The following is a 22,264-nucleotide window of genomic DNA, read 5'->3' as shown; positions in this document are numbered from 1 at the left end:
GCCAATCACAACCGTTCCTGCAACCAAAGGAGCCAACAAGTCAGTGTCATCACTCACACAGGCCTGGGCTATAAGAAGGTAAGGTGAACCAATGGTGTCCAATCAAAACCTAAATTATATCAACCCAGCCAATAAAAGTCCTCCACTTTGGGGGTCTTTTTTGGTGAATATAATTTGGTGGCAGGGTCAATTTAAAGCCAGACCCTGGATGGCTATCTCCTCCTTTCCTTTGTTGATTAATTTGCCAGGGGATGAAAAATGACATTTCTGTTACATTCAATCATTGGGATCCAATCGCGGCCACATGACAAAGCTGCTGCTTAGTGATTGGCCGATTGGGTTCCTAGCGCTGCCCCTGGAGGGAGTCCCCAGCCCTGTCAAAGCTCTAGGCAGTGGGACCTTATACAGGGTTTCTTCTTTATAAGGGATTACAGGGAAGGTGAGAATAAGTAATGGCAGACGTACCCAGCATTGAGCTGCTGTGCAGAACTGATTTGCACCCCCCAAATCAGTGACAGGGCTGCTGGGGGGGGGGGGGGGGCTCTGTTGGCTGAGGGGGCCCCTGTGCAGTGGCACACTTTGCACTATGTCCCCCCCCTGAGTATAAGCCCTGCATAGTGGCAAAACAGAGCTTCATCTTAATGCAAATGTATCATTTACTCCTAGCTGACCTTTGTATGGGATCAACTGCAACTCATACAACAGCTGTGGACAATCTTCTATACAAATGTAACTTTATATATGGACACAGAATTTAAAGTTCAATTCCAGATAAACACCTACAGCAGTTTTTTCCTTTTGGGATAAAAAGATATCAAACTAAAGCAGCTGATCACAGTAAGCGCCTCTGGTGGTGTTAGATGGTCCCAGCCAATGTCACTGCCACTTTTCTGGACAATTTGTATGTGATTGTGAAAATAAAGAATAAAAGTACTTTTATCTCACTGAACCCTGCAATTCATTCACACCTTCAGATGTTCTCTTGTTGTTGCAGCATGTATGTAGACCTAGTCCTTCCTGTCTGTAAAACATTACGGTATAGGTTGGTGTTATATCAATAATGATAATACTAGATGCTTTCTGCTCCTGCCACCCTTTATCTCTAATGCAGTGATTCCCAACCAGGGTTCCTCCAGAGGTTGCTAGGAGTTCCTTGATCAATTAGCAATTTGTACTGACGCCAATGATCTGTAAGGGTGACATTCTTTCCAATGGCCAGCGATGTAAGAGGAATTCATCCTACTGACCACCATGCTAATATACTGTGATCTGTGAAAATAGTAATTATAGAAGGGGTTCCCTGAGACCTGAAAGTTATTTCAAGGGGTTCCCCCATATAAAAAGGTTGAGAAAGGCAGCCCTAAGGTATCATAGGGTTTCATGTCCAGTAGGGGGCGCTCAGCCACTGTAGATTGTAAAATATAAAACATGGGATAAAGGAGTTTATTGCAGCTAATGTGTCATCTCTAACCTAGATAGAATACATTTATGTAGTAATCTGACATTTTGTCTTTAACCAGTAGATGTATCAAACTGAAATATACAAAATAATAATAATTAAAAAAAAAAAAAACAAATGAAAAGGCTAACAAGGCATTACAAAGCATTATTGAGACACTACAAATCCCAGCAGCCCCAACAAGTCCCCACCCCACCTGGAGTAGATTGTAAATGCAGTTTGTAATTTTTTTTCCTTCTATCTTCCCTCTCTTTGGTTTGATGACCTCTATAGTATATATATGTATAAAAATACAGCAATCGTTTAATTTTCAAACTCCATTCCTTTTATAAAAAAAGTAACTTTGCCTAGGCTGAGATTATATTGTTGGGGTGACATTAAAACCTAATTAAATTGAACACAATAATACAATATTGTAATATCTGGATTTTATTTGTAATCTTCAACTTCATTAAAATAATCCCTGATAATCCTGCCATGAAGGTCTTTGTTCAGAACCTTCAGGACTTTCCTGTTATAGGAGTGACAACTGACTCCCAGTTGTGCTCCTGTGTTGTCACCTTGTCACATATATCCCTGGTGGAAACACCAAGCGATCGTGCGTAGTAATAGTTGTGCTCCCATTAGAAAGCTGCTACAGAGAAATTATGTGAATCCAACACTGAAATACATTCAAATGCAAATGTACAGATTTTTTTAAATGAACATGCAGATGGCATAAACTGCCACCTCTGCCATGGATACATGAATACATTCTGCACTGGGTAACTCTCTTCCTAATTCCTCAGGCTGTAATATACATATTGGCCACAAGATGTCCCCATTGTCATTCTGCATAATCTGGGATTATTTGCAATTTATTTTTTTGCACTTTCCCCTCCAGCTGGAAGCAAGGAGAATGAAATATCATGTATCAAACTATCAGATGTTTTGCATCTTCTGTTAAAAGGCTGGTCACACTATGACCAACAGTGTCAGTCATCTATAATGTCCTTTTTTCCCACCTTAGAAAATAGAGAGCTCGGCATCTGCTCCCTTGTATGTGGATTTCTTTATAAGTGGAGAATTAATATTAGCTGAAATCTTACAAAAGGTTCCAAAGAAATATTTGACCCCCTGACTTCAATTCACCTTCAGCGTGAACTCTGACCTCTCATTTTAGGCTGATGCAGCTTTATGATGTTGCCAAAATGACAAATTATTGCTTCGTCCTTTCTTTGGTGGGGTGTAGTCATCAAAATCTATTCCTCTCATACCTAGTAAGGGCTTACCCCCCTTTTATATATGTTAGGGACACCATTTTCCTGCAAAAATATCACTAGAATATTCCTCAATTTAAGAATAATACTTTCATATATTTTATCATACCACTCCACATGGCAACTGCATTAGTTTCTTTTTTCCTGTGTGTGGACATTTTCGGCAGGTAGATTCCCAGATTTGACCCATTCCTGGCCTCCCTATGTTGAGCAACTCCACCACCTTTTATATATACTTTTTCCTAAAGTCGCTGGGCTCCATGCTCCAGCAGTGGGAAGGCAAAGTGGGGTCAAGGGGTAAGTAGAAGTGGCAGCCACTGTGGGTGCTATAGCAAGAGGGGGGTAGAAAATAGGGAGGATTTGCACCCTACACTGCAGAAATATACACCTCATGGGAAGAGAGGGGGCAAACTTTGACTTTTTTTGCTTTGGATGCTAAAGGACCTTGTCCATATATCTCATAGAGATCAGAGGCCTTTGGGAGCAGGGCAGCCTGATGATACGCCCGCAGGGGGGTGTCAGTGACGCTCTGGGCTCGCAGGATGATGCTGGGCGTCATTCATTCAGGAAGAAACATTACACAGCCATGGCACACTGTTGTCACTATCAGTAAACCTGTCCTGTGAAATGCAATGCAGTCATTGCTGGAGTTGTATGCAGACAGGAAGAGATGCAACAAAAGATTAAAAAAAGGTTTAAAGACTGATAATTGCCACACAGTGCACAGAGCCAATGAAACACCATCTGATTTGGGGTAAATATACATTTATAAGGACAGAGGGGATTTTATTCTTGACGTGAGGGGGGGACAGAGGAGACAACCCTGGGCATTCCAGCAGGAGATGGTGCAAAAAGAGAGGACCAGCAACATTAATGCAGCTCACAGCTCATGAAGGAAGGGGGAGAGGCTGCACTTTGGTCTTTTGGGCAACATTCCTTGGCATTGGTATCACCCATTAAACCCCTATTTAATGTACAGCGCTGCATAATATGTTGGCGCTATATAAATCCTGTTTATTATTATTAATAATAATAATAATATTAATAATAATAAAAAGTGACCAGCAGATCTGGCACCTCTGGCCGGTAGATCTTGTTCTAGGTGCCAGCAACATGCAGCAGGCTCGGCCAGACTCTGCCCTATAATCTAGACAAAGTTTAACCTACTTTCAATGACTCAGGCAAAAAACCAAAACTTTAGGAATGTCATTTCTTTCATACAATGCCCAGTGACTTTCCTTTGCATTTTCCTATAGATAGCACAGCAGGGGTTTGCCAGCAATCAATAAAGCAAATAAATGTACAAGCCATCAATAGAGCAGTGTGAAGGCCCCTGGGGGCTGCTCATGGCCCAGGATATATTTTTGTTAGACCTAATGGGCTTATTTAGATTGTTTGCATTCTGTCGATCAATAGAAATCTAAACATAGAAAGCGGATCTTCAGATTTAGCATTTGTTTGGACAGCAGGTCATGTTTTCCTCTTCACTGCCGCTGGTCCCTAAACGGCGCACCCCAAAAATCCAGGACGTTGCCCGGTTGGCATTCAGGCAAGGCTGTCCTCGGACCTGTCCATACTTCATCAAGCTTTTCTCTTTTGCTGGATCAGTGGGCCAAAGCGCTCTTTTCTCCCCCTCGGCCAACCCTGTGAAAAATGAAATGAAGGTCAGGAGGTCAGGGCTCCTTCTTTGTTCCGACTTCCCTTGAAAGTAAAAAGCAAAACAAGGAGAGACAATGAAAGAAAAAACATAAGTAGCTCCCACTTATACAAGGGCTGCCGGGGATGAGAACTTCGGGCCTGTGAAAATCTCTTCACTTTTCTGTCTTTCTCACCAGATATCCATTCCCAAGCTTTCCCCGGCGGGAAGCCCACTCTGTGCTATATTAAAAAAGCAATTAGGAGGCATTTATGCTTGCGGCAGAAGGACGGCGGCCAGTGGGAAGCTTATTGACTCTGCCTGTGCCGGAAAGGGTTAATCTGGAGAGTTGTCAAACTTCAGGAACAAAGGGGGGGGGGGGGGGTTTAATGTTCTTGGATTTAGCAGCATTTTTATCACAAATTTTTTTTCCAGCAGAATTTGATGTACTTGTAAATCTTAAATGGAGAAGAATTCGTCTGCCTGGTGCATCATATATTCTCCTAAAATTGAATGTTCTTAAATCTAGATTGCTAAAAGTGTTTGATCCTAAGGCTTCGTTCACACTATGGGTGGTGGGTGCAGTCCGGCACCCTAGACCCTACACAGTGTCCAATATGCAGGAACATCAGCCGTTGCTGAATCTGACCTCTCACTATTTATAATATTATTATTATTATTATTAATAATAAACATGATTTATACAGCGTCAACATATTACACAGCGCTGTACATTATTACTGCATGCATTTTAATACAGCGCATCTTATTGAGATTCTAACTAAGAATGTTGGTAAAAGAGATTTGATCCAAGTAGAACAAAGCCTGAAAAAGGGTTTAAAGGACAACAGAATGAGCAGCCTAAATTAGCTGAAGACTTTCCTGCAGCATGAAACAAAATCATGTGAAAAATCCTGCAGCTGTAGTATAAAAATCTGCAAGAAACTGAAGAGAAGGAGCTTTGCTGGAAACATTGGTGTCTGTGCAGATGTACAACATGTCCTCTGCAGGGTCAGAGCCAGAGCTCTATATTCTGCAGGCAGTGTGAGTTTTGCTATTTGGAGAGCTAAAGATCTGACTCAGCAAGGAGTCTGATGGACTCCTGCAGAGAGACCACTGTTTTAACACAGAACAAATGTAATTCTGAAAATTGCCAGCAGAGGGCAGACTTCTCAGTGCTTTAGAAAGGAAAACAAACTTTAACTGCCACCTCTGCTGGATTATCATGTGCGGGTCAGTACTGAGCAGATGTCGCCTCTGCAAAAAACAGACTTTTTGGTTAGGGATGTTGGGGAAAATATGGCCTTGCTGTGAAATACTTTGCAGATATTGAGTCCTGCTGTTCCTGTGCAGAAAGTATGCAAACTTGAAAAAACTTATCATTTGGTATAAAAATTAGGATTCACAATTTGCACCATAAATCAGAAAATAAAAATAAAATAAGAAAGGAAAAAATTTATAAAGTGATGAAATCATTCAAAAATGTAAAAAAGAAATTTGTTTCACCCTGATCCCCCCCCCCGCCCCCCTCTCCCGGGGTCTTGGTACTTGGGCGTGCTTTGTGTCCCAGGTGCTTTATTCACATTAGATCTGCTCAGCGACCATTTCGTTGCGTTCGGCATGAGTGGCTCCAATCTGGGCGGCTTGGGATCAGAGTATGTGGTGTATTCGTGTCACCAAGACGCAGCATTTCACCAAGTCAAATTAAGAGGTAACTAAATTCTGCCGCTGAAGGCGGACTGTAAACTCCTATTATCAGGCCCTGCCACATTTTCATTTGCAAGTGCCGGAGCGTTGTGCTTGCAGGCGGCTTTGTTCTGCGGAGGCGACCATTGTGATTTTATTCATGGCGTCTTCGTGTGTGTCCCCGCTAAGCCCTGCCGATGGTGATAGCAATTCAAGGCTTCTGCACAGGCTGAAGCTCCAGGAGATTCTTGTAGTACTTAAGGCCTGACAAGCGGCTTCCCTCGCACCCTCTGCTTATTGTTTCCTCATAAAAAGGTTTAGGGACGCATGCGGACGGCTACTCCAAACTCTGCCATGCGGAGAAGCCGATAATAGCGAATGGGAGAGAACAGCCGCCGTGTGTGTCCGCCTGAAATAAAAAAGTTTCATTCATTAGGAAAGCCATAAATATCTCAGGCCGGGCCATGGTATCATTTATTGTCAGAGCTGAAACGGGAAACCTTCTGCAGGAAACATTTTTAGGAAAAATAAAGGAGAGTATAAAGAATAACTTTCAATAGAAATATATTAAAATGCATTGTTTCTCTGGGTGTCCAATGATGAAAACAGCAATGCACTTACCTCTGGGATCCAGGCCTCGGCCTCCATGTGCGGTGGCCATCACTTTACCCTTTTATGATTGGTGCCTCCTTTAATTGCAAGGCAACATGTGACCCAAAGCTATGCTTCTGCTATACCTCCTCTTACTTCTGTACTCCCCGGTGCCACCTTTGTGCTTTGTGGCAGCCTCAAGACTTTGGGCCCCAGTCATTTAATTGCGCTCCAATGCATATGTCATCCATTGCACCCTCTTCTGTGCACCCCCATGACACCCATGTCCCTACGTGGCCTTCTATACAATTAGGCATATCTGGGCAGTTCTTCTCTACAGAGCCCTGTCTGTGGCCTTTACAAGGATCTAATGGGAATTGTAAACCCAAACACTTGGGTTTGCCTTGAGATAAAATATAAATCTGCCCTCCAGACTCCAAAGCATTGCATAGGGGCATTACTTTGTGTTAAATCTGCCCTTTACTAGATCTGCCCTCCAGCTTCCCCTTCATTTATTCTGCCCTCCAGTCTTAGACTAAAATTGTTTCCTCTAATTTCACTGCACACTGGGAGCTTCCCACAATGTACATTAGAAGCTGCAGTAAGTCAGGAAGAGCTTTTTATTAGCTCCTCCCTCACTGTCCCTGGTTGAAAAAAGGGATTTTTATTCAGTCCTTTCAATCATGAAGACTTGTGTTTATAATGTGATGAAAACAAAGGATTTTATCAAACAATGTCATGCCAATAAAAGAATGAAAAAAAGTGTAAATGAACACAAATGAATACACATGAACAAAAAGCACCCATTTTGGAGGGATTTGAAGACAAAGCACAGGAGCTTGAATTTGGTTATTGGGTAAAATAGAAGCCAATAAAGAGAACTACAAAGAGAGGCAGCAGAAGAAGAGTGATGGAAAGGATTAGATGCCCATCCCATAATCTTGGAGTACACCTAATGGTGTTTACTTTTACAACAATCTTTGAATTTGAAGACCCTTGTCATATTTAATGTTCATCAAAGAGGCAACAAAAGCCAGTTTGTGATATTTTCTTCCCTCTAAAAAAAACAGGTCTCATCCTGCGAAATGCGTCGGGTTTAAGCAAATATCTGACTTTCAAACCATGGTGCATACATTTATGTCTAATTATGGACTTCTCTAAGAAAATGTCTTTGTTCTTATGTACTTTTACTGAATAAGTTTGCACACAACCGCAGAGTATGTGCAAAAAAAACTTCTCTTTTATGAATTTTGTATCAATAAAATTTGACGATTTTATTGATAACTGGTACCACTGAAACTCCCTTTTTTTTAACCCCATTTTTTGAGTGTTTGACAGTTTTATGGTTTGCATTTTACTCCTGGGAGGTGGCAAATGTGGCTTACGTGGGGACATATTACGTAAAGAATGAATAGCGAGCAGGCATAACACATAACGTATCAATGTATAATAACCTAACGTATAACACATAACACAGGGAATTCTTTCTCAGTGCATATCGTATACCTTGAACTAATAATTCCATGAACATTGCAGCTATCGTAGGGTTACACAGCGGACACACGTGTGAAATATTTCAGAACCTCTGGCCCATTACGCCTATTTAACACCTAATTTTATTGGCAGTAAAAACGATCATTCATTGTGCAACAACAAAGCGTCCGGCTTTATCTTGTGCAGGAACTGGGGGTCATGTGATAACTCTGCGTGACATCTGCGCCAGCATGTCTCTAACTGTGTACCGCTCCAAAACACTGCAGCTCGTTAAAATCAAGATTTCATTATCCAGATAACTGTGCAGGCCGCACCGTGTCCCCCAACAGCCCGCTGTGATCTCCTCCATTAATCTTTATGGATAAGTTATAGTTTATTTAATGATCACTTCCCCTCAAAAGAAGAAAAGTGTAAATGTCACAGTGTTATCTGTGTGAACATCTACACCGGACACGCAAGGGGGGGATCACTCCGGAGGGGTAATTCGTTTGGTGACTGCGGATACAAAGTGATGTGGGAAAAGTTGTGAAAATCAGAAAAGAAAGCTTGTGTGGGGAATCAGATGCAAAGATACGGTCATAGAAGGCGGTGTCACCTCCAGTGGGGTTTTATTCCTTTTGAAATTCTATTCTCTCTTCTTCTCCTTCTCAGTAATGTATGGAAATGTGCATCCAATGTTCATGCCAACCCAATGCCAAGACACACCTGGCCACTGGGTCCTGCTTGGCGGTCTTCAAATTTTCCCAGCAAACACTTAATGAGGGGTAGCAAATGACAGACAGATATGGACAGTGACACAGGAGGAGGAGAAGACTCCGCCCAGAAGAGCTTACAATCTAAGAGGTGGGGGAAGTATCACACAATAGGTGGTGATATAGAGTGGTGGGTGAGTAATGAGGGTTCAAGAAACAGAAGAACACGGGTAGGTGACATTAAAAAGTTAGGTTTAATGGGCTCTGTCAAATGATCAGAAAGTAGGAGCAAGCCGAATAGGATGAGGAGGACCATTCCAGAGAGTCAGGGCAGCTCTAGAAAATGCTTGGAGCCATGCGTGTGATGAGGTTGTGAGTGAGGAAGTAATTAGTAGCTCATTAGAGGAGCGAAGAGAGCAGCTAGGGGGGTATTTTTCTATCGGGGCAGAAATGTAAGTGGGATAAGAACTGTGGAGGGATTTGAAGGCAAAGAACTTGAACTTACCTGATTCTAAGTTAAAATGTAAGCCAATGAAGAGAACTACAAAGAGATGCAGCAGAAGAGGAGCGGTGGGAAGGATGGATGAGTCTGGCTGCAGCATTCATGATAGATTGTAGAGGAGAGAGTCGGGTTAGAGGAATACCAGTGAGGAGGAGGTTACAGTAGTCCAGACGAGAGATGATAAGAGCGTGTACATGGAGTTTAGTGGTCTCTGGGGAGAGGTAGGGGTGGATTTTGGAGATGATATGTAGGTTAAAGTGACAGGACCTGGAAATGTTCTGAATATGAGGGGTAAATGGGAGGGCAGGATCAAAGGTGACACCAAGACATACATATGAATATTAGTGTTATAACAGTTACAAATATGTCAGGCTGAGATTTGTAATTTGAGTGCTGAGCACCAAGCACTATGTTTCGTTTTGTTACCAGAAGGTCAATGTGCTATATCCCGGATGTCTTAGGCCAGGGGTTCCCACACTTTTTTGGCTTGTGAGCTACCTTTAAAATGACCACGTCAAAATGATCTACTAACAATAAAAACTTGGACTTAATAACTCTTGTGTGCGGTAGAGTTCATTTTGAAAGGCAGGGCTCCGCGATCTACTCGTATTGCCTTTGTGATCCACCTGTTGGGCACCCCTGTCTTAGGCCATTGCTTGGTTTTTAGCTCTTGTTACCTTTAGTAACCTTTAGTTATCTTCTTTTTTATGAGAGGTGGAATTTATCCTAACTTGGAATCATCTGGAATGTGATACTTAGCTGCCTTTGTCTTATAACTGGACTCATTGCCCACTAGACACCAATAGTTGACATTGTGTCTTTATTTATTGTAGTTATTTATTTATTGTTGTTCTTGATAGAACTCTAATCCTTTCCTGTTTCCCGGCGCATTTCGCCATTAATAGCTTCCGCTGGGGAGTCAGAGACGTATACTGTGTATTATACAATTATTATAGATGTTTGTGAATCATTCCAAAAAAGAAGGTCTTTGTATAGAGAATCCTTTGGAGCATAAGAGGGGTATATTAAGGATCCTAGAGATCACCTTCCCTAAAAAAAAAGAGAAGTTCCTCCTGTGATGACAGGTAGAGAAGGAAAACTCTTTTCTTAGGTTCCTAAGGGAATCCATTCACGGTTAGGGCAGAGTGGCAGAAAAACTTTAATAAAAATTATTGTACCAAAAGAAGTTTTGGCTATAGATACACAAAAGGTTTTCATTTTTGTATCTTATAGTTGCAGTTTAGGAGCTGCACAAGCTGACATCTCTTTTATAAAAGTCTTCTCCATCAGTTTTATAACACAAAAAAAATCAGACCGACGTTTTTTGGCATTTGGCTCCTTTACTCCCCACTGATTGTGGTCATGTGACTCAGGTGAGTCTTCAAGGGGTGCAGCGCAGTGTGACATCATCTTCCCATCAGTCACATGATGACCATCTTTCCTATCTGCTGCTGAGGATGAGTCATGGACAGGACATCCTGGAAATTGGGATGAGTGTAACTCGAATCATCCTCACATCACTGACAGCTTTGAGACCTTAACTCATTAGTAAGCGTGAAACCACAGAATTTGAGAAGATTGCTAACAGCATGAGTGCTGAGTCCACATTCTTTTGTAATGCAGTTAAATGCACGCTACATGCATTAGTACCACTCATTCTGCATGGCTCCCTGGTGCACTAAAGCAACACCAGACCCGTTGCCCCATTATTAATAATATAAAGTTTTTATAAAGCGCCGACACATTATGCAGCACTGTGCATTAAATAGGGGTTGCAAATGACAGACAGATACAGACGGAGACACAAGAGGACGAGAGAAACCTGCCCAGAAGAGCTAACAATCTACAAGCAGGGGAGTCAGCATATAATCCATAGAAAACTTGTTCTCTCTTGTTCGCACTTATTGCCTCTTCAGGAGAACTCCACATCTTCATAATACAAAAACTTAAAACATTCTGAATCAGTCACAAGTTGCAGAAATAGCCAATGTCCCAAAGGGAAGGACACATTCTGGAGCCTAACAATATGTTATTACTTTAATGTCCCTTTTGCAATAATCCCTCTTACCTACCTGATCGCTCCGGGTATCTTTGCCGACCCTGTAAAAGAATAAGATTCACTAAACCAATTTAATATCAGAATTCTCAGCAAAGTCTTATCCCATGCGCCACCCCCATCCCCCTCAAGCAGAAACAACACAGGTGGAGGTAATGAAATAGGGCCCCTCTAAATGAATGATCAGCCAGGTAGATGCCACCCCCATTTTCCCATCCAAATTAAAACAAATATTGAGCTGCAGAATTATCCAGGTAAAGCCATGGCTATTGTTGCTCAATTAGCAGCGACATCCTTTTTCACCTCATTACTTGCAATTATCCCCACTGCGATTGTAGCAAGATATAACGGCTGTCATGGCACATTTAAGAGCAAAGCTCCCTTCTAGGCACGTTTGTGAGTGCACAATGGCGCTCTCCAGCAGGGCAGGTAATCCGGCTTCTCCAAGGTGGGTCTGTCACTGATCCATGCCCTACGCTCCAGTGGAGCTGAGCGAGCTCTGGGCCTGGAGGAATAACAAGTTTTCTCATTTCAGGCCAGGTGCGGAGGGGAGACAAGTAACTGCACGTCTCCCTTTTGTTCCAGGAGAATGGGACTCCCCTGAGCCTGCCAGGGCACTGATGTAGCAGTGCTGTTCCATGTGACATCATGCACAAAGGTGTGGGGAGAATTTACAGGAAAAAATATGAATTTGTAATCTGTATTCAATGAACAATAAAAACATGCTGTCTACTTTACTCCCAACACCAAGATAGAATGGGCAGTATTTTTGGGAAAGTCTGCTCTCCAACCTTCTCTAATAAATCTGCCTGCAGCCTCCCCTTCATTATATCTGCCCTCCAGCCTCTCCTTTTTTAATTCTGCTCTCCAGCCTCCCCTTCATTATATCTGCCCTCCAGTTTCTCCTTCCTATATTCTGCCCTCCAGTCTCCCCTTCATTATATCTGCCCTCCATTCTTCCCTTCAATATATCTGCTCTCCAACCCCTTTTTTAATTCTGCCCTCCAGCCTCCCCTTCGTAATATTTGCCCTCTAGCTTCCCCTTCATTAAATCTGACCAACTGCCCTCTATTCTCCTTTTCATTAATTTTGTTCTTCAGCCTTCCCTTCAGTCTTGCACAGTTGTATCAGCTCCTCTCCTGGACCAAAATTGCTGACTCTGATTTCACTGCACATTGTGACCTTCTCACAATGTACATTAGAAGCTGCAACAAGCCAGACAGAGCCCATCCTATTTTTCTAGGACGTCAAGCATTGTCTAGCCCCTCCCCAGCCTGACTGTCCTGGACCCAGCCCTTTTCATTCATTGGATTTTTCAATCATGGAGGATCAGAATCACATGTGGGCATTACGTAGGGTGGTCTGCATGATAATGTAGCTTGCAGAGTAACATTGAGTCCCCCAGCTATCATGGAATTTTGATATTTAAATTACCCCTCTCAAGAGCCAGCCCACTGCTTGCACCAGGGATTGAAGGAATTTGTTCTGTGGTTGGGTGCTGTGATGATTTTAGGAAGCAGCACACAGCACGCTTCTGGCCCCTTCCACCAACCACAATCTGTCAAAATTACCAAAAGAGACCGGTCTAAAACAGAGTATTAAAATTGTAGAGCTTTAATAAAAGATTATTAGCATGATAACAAATGAGAATTGAAGCAAAACAGGACAACGCTTCAGATCACACACCAAAGCCTGCCCATGCATTGCAGTACATTGACAAGGTGGCATTAAGAATGATTGTCAACCCAAGGAACCAATGCATAAGCAGCATTAACAAAATGCCTTCATAAGTGGGAACCCTTAGGGGACCCCAAAATGATTTCCATGCTGCCAAATCAGCTGCCTGTGGAGAAAATTTGTTGATGAAATGAAAAGTACAGATGAATGTATTGATCATTTTTAAATAGATTGTTTTTGATAATGTGACATCACAATTCATTATGTTTATGGACACCATTACATAGGCAATAGGTAAAAATCTGCGATCAGGTGGAGTCTTATTGTAGGAAGGGTAAGATGATGCAATGAAACATACTCACATCCCTGATCACCCCCATAGCTGTGAAAATGCATATGCAGCTCAGCGTTGATTGCCAGGATTCCTGGGACATCCCGACTTCTCCTTGCAGCTGAATGAATTCCTGTGCACTTGCGCGAAAGTTACACCATCCCAGCCAGGCCAGTCAAGATGACTTCCAAGTATGAAACTGATTTATTAAAGCTCTCCGTGACTGGAGAACATAGACTGTCATGGGAGAACCTAGAGGATCCTGCAAAACTGGAAGGAATCTGGTCCAGCATTAAAAATTTGTCAACTAATAGCAAATAATTTATAATAAATCCCTTCCAGGTTTTCTGGAATACCCAGGTCCTCCCATGATAGTATATCTTCTTCAGTCTTGGACAGCTTTAATAAATCAGGCCTTTTCTTGTATCAAAAAATGGACCTTCATTAACCTCCCCAGCGGTAACCCTGAGTGTGGGTAAAAAAAAGATGCTGAAAGCGGTAACCCTAAATCACACTCGGGGTAGCTAAAACAGTGAAAACCAATAGTAAATAGAGCCTTACCTGATCATGAAAAACAATGTACCTCTTTTAGACATATAAATCCAGACAAAAATGAACTGCCCAGAAGGTTAATAAATATAAAAAATGACAGCACAAAAATAAAGATTACGTACCCCAGGAGAATAGAACCCCTAAAGAAGATGAATTATGTATTTTTCTTTTTTCTTTTTTTATACAGCTCTCAGTGAGTGAAATGGAGAGTGAAATTGTCCCAATTGTTGATAAATCTGTTTTGCAGCATTCACATTGCTCATCCGTCATTGCGCAATACCTGCACTCCTCTGCACCACCCTCATCCTGCTCTGGGCAGTGAACTGAAAGGTCATCGCACAAGAAGCCTCTGGTCATTCCATGCTGCCCTCCGTCATCACTTCCATCTATCAAATCAAAGCATAAAAAACATTTCTAGGTGACTCTGTTTACACAAAAATAAACACAAAGCTCCATTCCCTTATTTATTCTGCCATTAGAATGTCCATAATTGCAAGCAATGCAACCTATTCAGGCATCTGGATGCAATAAATGGGCTGTGCAGGAGTGAGGTCTATCACAAAACACAAGCTTTATAATATTTTCAAATAAATCAGCAGCTGTCATTAAAAGAATCCCAAGTGATCCTGCCATAAAAGTCCCTGCTTAGACACTTCCTGTTATAGGGTGACAACTTTCCTTTTGATAGAAATGAAGCTGTGCTATTCATTCCTTAAAGATACTGGATTTTGTGACTCAGCTCAAGGTTGAAATTTGCACTCATTGCAAATCCAGATTTTTTAAATATTTATTATTATTATTATTATTATTATTGAACAGTATATAGCACCAACATATTACACTGTACATTAAATAGGGGTTGCAAATAACAGAAAGATACAGTGACACAGCAAAAGGAGAGGACCCTGCCCAGAAGAGCTAACAATCTAACAAACCCATGGTAACGGTGAACTAGTTGCATCTGCTATTTCCCACGAATAAAAAATTTAGATGCTGCTATAATCGTTAAAGATACAGTCATCCTTAAGCTCCAGGGAGTGACTTTGCCTAGGCTGAGATGATGTCATTAGTCTGCTGCACTCAGGAGGATGCATTACCTCAGTCTCCCAGTGATCAGCCTGCTACATTGTAACATTGTAGCAAATCACAGCCAGGTGATCAGCTGCAGTAGGGTGCAGTAGCTGATCTTAAAGCTGAACTGTCACTAAAATAAATACTGACACCTTTACTTCTGCAGAGCCCCTGATCCCTCCACACCTGGCTGATTCGGTCCTGTGTTGTTCTGGATTCTTTTTTTGTCTGAAGCACTGTGCCTAAGAGACCAATTTTGTAAAATGATAAAAGATCAGTGCCTTTCACACACATTAATTAATAATAATAAACAGGATTTATAAAGCGCCAACATATTACACAGCGCTGCCCATTAAATGGGATTAATGACAAGTTGTTATTACCCAATCAGCAGCACTCCCTGGTGATGAAATCATTTTCACAGCATTATTTTCTTGTTATGATCCTGGTTTGTTTGAGATACTAAACAGCGCTGTGTTTTGTTTGTGTTGGGGAAAGGCCGGGTCAGCTCCAAAATGGCTGTGATAGACAGCTGCCTATTCACCCAGCTTTGCAGGCACTTTACAAGACTCAAAATCACCACAAAGATCGCCAAGCGCGACTCGCTTCTCTCCATCCCAAATCCCTTTTATACATAATCAGCAGCCTTGTGACAGCTGCATCAGCCAATTACAAGGCCTTTTGTTAAGGAAATTGTGCGGAGGGCCAGAAGACTTATGAATTTTCACGGCCTTTTTATCTCAGCCGCAATTTGGCTAAAGATGTGCCAGAGTTTTCTTTCTTTAAACTTTTTTTTTTTTAATGCATTTTTTTCAAAATTCAAAGAGCTTCCACTAAAAAAATAAAGACTTGATGTGAATCACAAGATCTGAGGATTAGAGAAGCAAACCGGGATATTAACGATGAATCGTGAACAGCTTTGCAGATATCGTGGTCAAGAGTCCGGTACTTAAATCTCCCTTTTAAAGACTGTTGGCTTGGCGCTGACAAAGGTTTTGTTTGCAGCCGTTGTGAATTAGCATTTTAATAAAGGCTTCTAATGGAATTCCAGGGCAAAGCTTAGATATGAACAAAAACCCCAGAGATTTAAGTGGTGCTGTTGGCTTAGCAGAGATTTTTTTTCTTGTCCCCTGGCAGAGTGGTGTGACCCCGGCTCTGTAGTAGAAAGATTGAGGGGGTTTGGGCACACGAGACCCTCATGTATCCCCTGACGTGGGACCAAGGCTCTGCCATGTTTATTTTTATGACTGGCTCTTATAAGGGCAGCTGGTTGGAAAGGCAGCACAAGAGGGTTGTATAAGGCATGACGAGGGGAAGGGTGGGTGCCATCGTACCCTTTATCCCTGCCAACGGGGTAATCTTTTCTAGTAATAAACTTTTCAAATAGAAAATAAATCAAATATAGAGTTTAGATTGAAGCTACAAACCCCTCATATCTTTCCAATTCAAGTGTTGCCTCTTTATCCCGGGGGGCAGGTTGGGAGTGCAAGAAGAATGACATAAAATGCAGCTCAGAGATGACAGCATAAACATAAAAAATTTAAAAATATGTAATAATTAATCAAAAATTAATAATAATACATAAACAATAAAAAATGTGATATCATCTTTTAAAGTATCCGTTCATTTCTCTGCATTCCTGTGCATTACATTGATAGTATGCCAACGCACAGCAATGGATCCTGCAGTTATGCACTGTATCACAATGCACAGTAGTGTGTTCCTGTGCATTGGGTTGTGCTGAAAGGCATTGGTGTCAGAATGAATGGTACTGCATTGTGCTAATGCACCTAACGTGGGTTGTGGTACACAAATGTGTGTTTCAGACATATATATGGCAATAAATGCTCCCCCTGTGAAGAATAAGCAAATGCTTTCATCTCCTGTTCCTTATGAGTTCCAGATTGAAATCTCAAAAGTAACACTTTCACTAGGAGAGAGAAGGCAAGTGGCATATGATATGTATTTGTTTTTCAAATTCCAGTTGAAATTTGTTGTATTAAAACTTCCCCCAGGAGGTTGCTGCAAAACTCTCCTCCTTTCCAGCACTGTGCCCTGCAATAATTCCTTTTCAACACTAGATGTCCTCAGTCTTCCAGGATGCATGACACCTAGGACATACTGTCATTGCAAGGCGTCAATAGGCCATCCCAAACAGGAAAGACCACTACCATTGTGCCATAGATCACCAGTACAATCAGTTACTGAAAAGTTCCAAGTGGGGATACAGACAGCTATAAAGGACCTAACAGTTTTTTTAATACTTTCATATTTTATCCAAAAATGGCTTTACATACACTTTACTTTATTGTGCTCTTATTACCAAAATCAATAAAGTAAAAGGTGTAAAAATATGCATTATTGAACAATATTATTATTAATATTATTACAATATTGCATAAAGTAACATTTCAGAATGTCACCTGGTGACAGGGTCTCTTTAAAGCAGAACTAAACTTTGCAAGAAAGAAGAAGCAAAGGGCGCTGTCTCTTCTCCAATAAAACAATCTTGCCTGTCTTACCAGCACTGACATCTTCACCCGGTCCCCTTCTGGGTTCATGGTGTTTGGCCATCTTGATTGGCCAGGCTGGAATGACATACAGTAACTCCTGCATGGATGCAATATATGAATGCGACACTGGAAAACATTGGAAGAGTAAGGGGAGCTACAGAAAGCTGTCCAGTGAATGTGGATCCTGCCAAATGTTCCCCTCCACCAGCAAGAAGAAGATATCTTTGTGGCATTAACTCATTGCAGTCCTGAGAAAATGCACTGATGGAACTCAAATAAGATGTGCTGCTTGTGATGACAAAGATAGATAATTCTGCTTGAAGAGTAAATAATGAGAAAACCTTACTTTATATATAAAAATAACTTTTTTCAATATAGATAAAAAAGATAAAACTGATAAAGTTTCACCAATTTATGTTATTATATTAATATTTGATGGCTGATAAAGTTTTAACTTTATCTTTTAACAACTTTTAATGCTAACTGTACTTTCAAAACCAAGTAACTGATGGCTGGATGACACTAGTTCCCAAAAAGGACATTGTGGAATTAGAGAGAGTGCAGAGAGGGGCAACTAAACTAATAAAAGCAATGGAGGAGCCGTTGGAATAAATGTAACCTTTTTTAACTTCCTCTGGATTTCCTATGTTTATAGGGTTTTATGGAACATTCAGGTATCTAATATGTTTATTTCCCTTGTGGTTGAATTTGATGTCTTTTTTTTTAACTATAATGTGTAGCAGCATTTTCCATATAACCGCCCCTCTTTAAGATCCATGTTCTGGCACTTCCTAATGATAATGATAGAATACACTGTACATAGTTGGGTTTTTTTATCTACAACAGTTTATTTAGTACTGATCAGAAAGTGAATGTTTGCAGGCACTGAGCAGAAATATATATCTATAATACATTCCGGATATAGCATATTTCCATCTTGTCAGCAGGAAACTTCTCTGGAGGAAGGTCCATGTGAAGAGGAATTCAGGAAAGGTTAATTAGGGACAGGAAGAAGTTTACTGAGGTCACTGACAGAACAATACAGGTCGGTGACCTTTCTGGTGACACATTCATCAACTACTGGGATACTGTATGCCTGGGATAGAGGTATCACTGACCAGCAAAGCTAACAGAGCATGGGGTGTGCAAGGACTATGAAACAGAATACAGAGAATGATTGCACATGTAGACGTCTGGGTATTACATACAGACACTGCAAGAGATTGGCCCAGACATAGCATGAGCAGCTCTGCACTGTAGATGGTTCCTCTTGCTTGCTTTGTTACCTCTGATGTAACAGAAGGATAGAATACCAAACTGCTTATTGAAGCTAACTGGATAGATGGAAGGAAATTCCCCTAAATCCAAGCCTGTCTCTCGGCTCAGCCCTGTTCACAAAAACAAGTCATAGATTGTATGCTCTTCTGGGCAGGGTCCTCTCCTCCTTATGTGTCACTGTCTGTACCGTGTTTCCCCGATTATAAGCCATCCCCATTAAATAAGCCGCCCCGACTTTTGAAAAAATAATTAAAATAAGGCACTCACCCGTGAATAAGACATCCTCCGATATCCGATCCTGTGTGTGTCTCCTCGATGCTGGCTGCAGTGTGTGTCTCCTCCTTGCTGCAGTGCAGAGCCAAACTGAAAGTAAGAAGCCGGCACACGCGCCCCCGCGATTCTGAACCAGGAAGCAAGCTGCTGATCCCTGCCCTAACGGAGATCCCTACCCTAACGGAGTTACACTTAAGTACCGGTAAGTGAACAGAAGGGGACAATCAATGGCATAGAGTGATCAGAAGGGGACAATCAATGGAACATGAGTGATCAGAAGGGGAATACCGTATGAATGGCACATGAGTGATCAGAAGGGGACAATCAATGGAACATGAGTGATCAGAAGGGGAATATGAATGGCACATGAGTTATCAGAAGGGGAATATGAATGGCACATGAGTGATCAGAAGGGGACAATCAATGGCACATGAGTGATCATGAGTGATTTTCAACAATAAATGTGTACTGTAGTCTTCTTCATGGAAAAATAAGACATCCCCCTGAAAATAAGACCTAGGGCATATTTTGGCATTTCAAAAAATATAAGACAGTGCCTTATAATCGGGGAAACAGGGTATCTGTGTCATTTAATGTACAGCGCTGCATAATATGTTGGCGCTATATAAATACTGTTTATTAATAATAATAAAAAAACTATATAAAAATATATCTTAAAGTGAATCTAAACCTAAAAAAGAAGGTTTGCTCTCCTATAAGGCTTCTTTTCATAAAACAAGGAATATCACATTGCCTCAAATATTCCCTGGTGGGAATCAATTACTGCCATTGAAACACATGGAGCCACCAGGGAGTGTCATTCCCTGTTTTATAAAAGGAGCCTCTAGAAATGTTAATTTTGCTGAAGAAGCAAAAAAACAAAGCAAAAAATCAAACTATTACCAGCGCATTCCTTGTGCCAGGAATCCTGGTTATGTTACTTTATAACTGTATATAGGCAGCAAAAGATCTAAGGAATCACTGATTCTGGTTACTAGCGTCAGCAGATTTGGTTGTGCCACTACTGTTCTCTTTCCTGGAGGTTCTTTATCAGAGTTTCCCAGGGTTCCTCCAGAGGTTGCTGGGGGTTTCTTGTGCATTGAGCAGTTTGTGCCTCTCAGGTCAGTATAAGTGATACCAATGATCTTTTTGGCTATTTGTGAGGGTGACATTCTTCCAATTGGCCAGCAATGTAAGAGACAGTCTTCCTTACTGACCACCACACTAATGTGTGAAGCTGTGGGTATAGTAATTATAGAAAGTTCTGGAAAATTCAGGGTTCCCTGAATACCTGAAAAGTATTTTAAGGGTTTCCCCGTGTTGAAGAGGTTGAGAAACTCTGCTTTAACATGTGGAAGCAAAGCCTCGCCTCCACCAAGATGGCTGCTTCCACACGCCACAAGTCAATGCTGAGGAAAGGATCGGCTGCAAGAAGACCACAAGCAATAAATGAGACTTGTCCTTTGCTTTGTGTCTATATTATTTCACAGAGATCAGTTCCTTTTTTACAAAAAATCATTATTATTAAACAGTATTTATTAAGACCCTACCCTGAGAAACTTACAATCTAGGAGGTGGGGTAAGTATGACACAATAGGAGGGGATATGGATTGGTGGGAAGTAGTGAGGGTTTAGGGGACAGAAGAAGATGGGTAGGTGAGGTTGAAGTGTTGGGTTTTTAGTACTCTTTTAAATGTGCAGAAAGAAGGAGCAAGCTGAACAGGATGAGGAAGACCACTCCAGAGAGTCAGGCAGCTCTAGAAAAGTCTTTATGGTTATGAGTAAGGAAGTCATTAGTAGGTCATTGGAGGAGGAAAGAGAGCGGCTAGGGGGGTATCAGGTCAGAAAGATAAGTGGGACAAGAACTGTGGAGGAATTTGAAGGCAAAGCACAGGAGATGAATTTGATTCTAAGGTGAAATGGAAGCCAATGAAGAGAACTACAAAGAGAAGCAGCAGAAGAAGAGAGGTGGGAAGGCTGTGCATCAGGTACGTAGGTGTGAATGAAGGAAACGTCTGGCTGCAGCATTCATAATAGATTGTAGAGGAGAGAGTTGGGTTAGTGGAATACCAGAGAGAAGAGTCCTCTTAGCTTTTTCCTGCAGGATGACAATGCTGCATTTCCTGCAGAGAATTCCCAGGAGCGTTGTCACTCTCTCCAGTACTGTCTCATATGTTGGGTAGGACTGTGAGCATTGCCAATGCTGAAAACCTTTCCCGGTAGTATTGAAAGGAAGTAACAAAGCGCCCTTAGATTCTTCCCGCCTCTGATAAACAGATGACTTCAGTAACTTCTGTCAGATAAGGAAAAAAAAATTATTCTACTTTGTGAAGATAATTAAAAATCTAATTTTTTTTGGCTGGGGAGGGGAGGTCTCATGCTGCCTGCTGCTGCTAAATAGAACAGAAATCATATAATGGATATAATCAGGAAATGGATGCAATGTAACAATGTATGGAATAGGTTTGGAGGACCTGACAGTGCTGGAAATGTGTCTGGTACAGAGTTGGTCTGGTGGGTCTGATAGATATAAATATCATTGATAATCAGAGGTTAGCACTCTGGCCTTGGCAGCACTAGGTCTCAGGTTCGAAGCACAGCCAGGACACTATCTGCATGGAATTTGTAGTTTCTCCCTGTGTTTGCGTGGGTTTCCTCCTATTTTCCAAAAACATGCAGTTAGGTTCACTGGCTTCCCCCCAAAATTGACCTTAGACTGTATCAATGACATATGACTATGGTAGGGACAATAGATTGTGAGCTCCTTTGAGGGACAGCTAGTGACATGACTATGGACTTTGTACAGCACTGCGTAATATGTCAGAGCTATATAAATACTAGTTAATAATATTATTAAAAATGTCAGTAATTCTTCCCTCACCTTCTGAATCTGAAGGGTCATCAACAAAAATTATAAAAAAATTATCCAAAAATTATAAAATTATCCACCTACCTGGAAATGTGCTGGGTATATCCATGGGCACCAATGTGCGTTGGCAATATTCTGGGTAAAACCTGGAGATGCTAATCAACAATCAGACATATTGGTAAATAATAACTGAAAGTACACAAGTGGAGTGGCATGTAGCAACAATCAATCAAATCTGATAAGAATCACGATTACTTTTATAAAAAACAAATGGAGAGGTAGAATTTTACACTAAATGGCCCCCACTAAATAGATGCTATGTCAC

This window comes from Pyxicephalus adspersus, chromosome 7 (assembly GCF_032062135.1).
Source record: "Pyxicephalus adspersus chromosome 7, UCB_Pads_2.0, whole genome shotgun sequence".
NCBI classification, from domain to species: domain Eukaryota; kingdom Metazoa; phylum Chordata; class Amphibia; order Anura; family Pyxicephalidae; genus Pyxicephalus; species Pyxicephalus adspersus.
The sequence above is the reverse complement of the archived record's forward strand: the minus strand, read 5'-3'. Positions refer to the sequence as shown.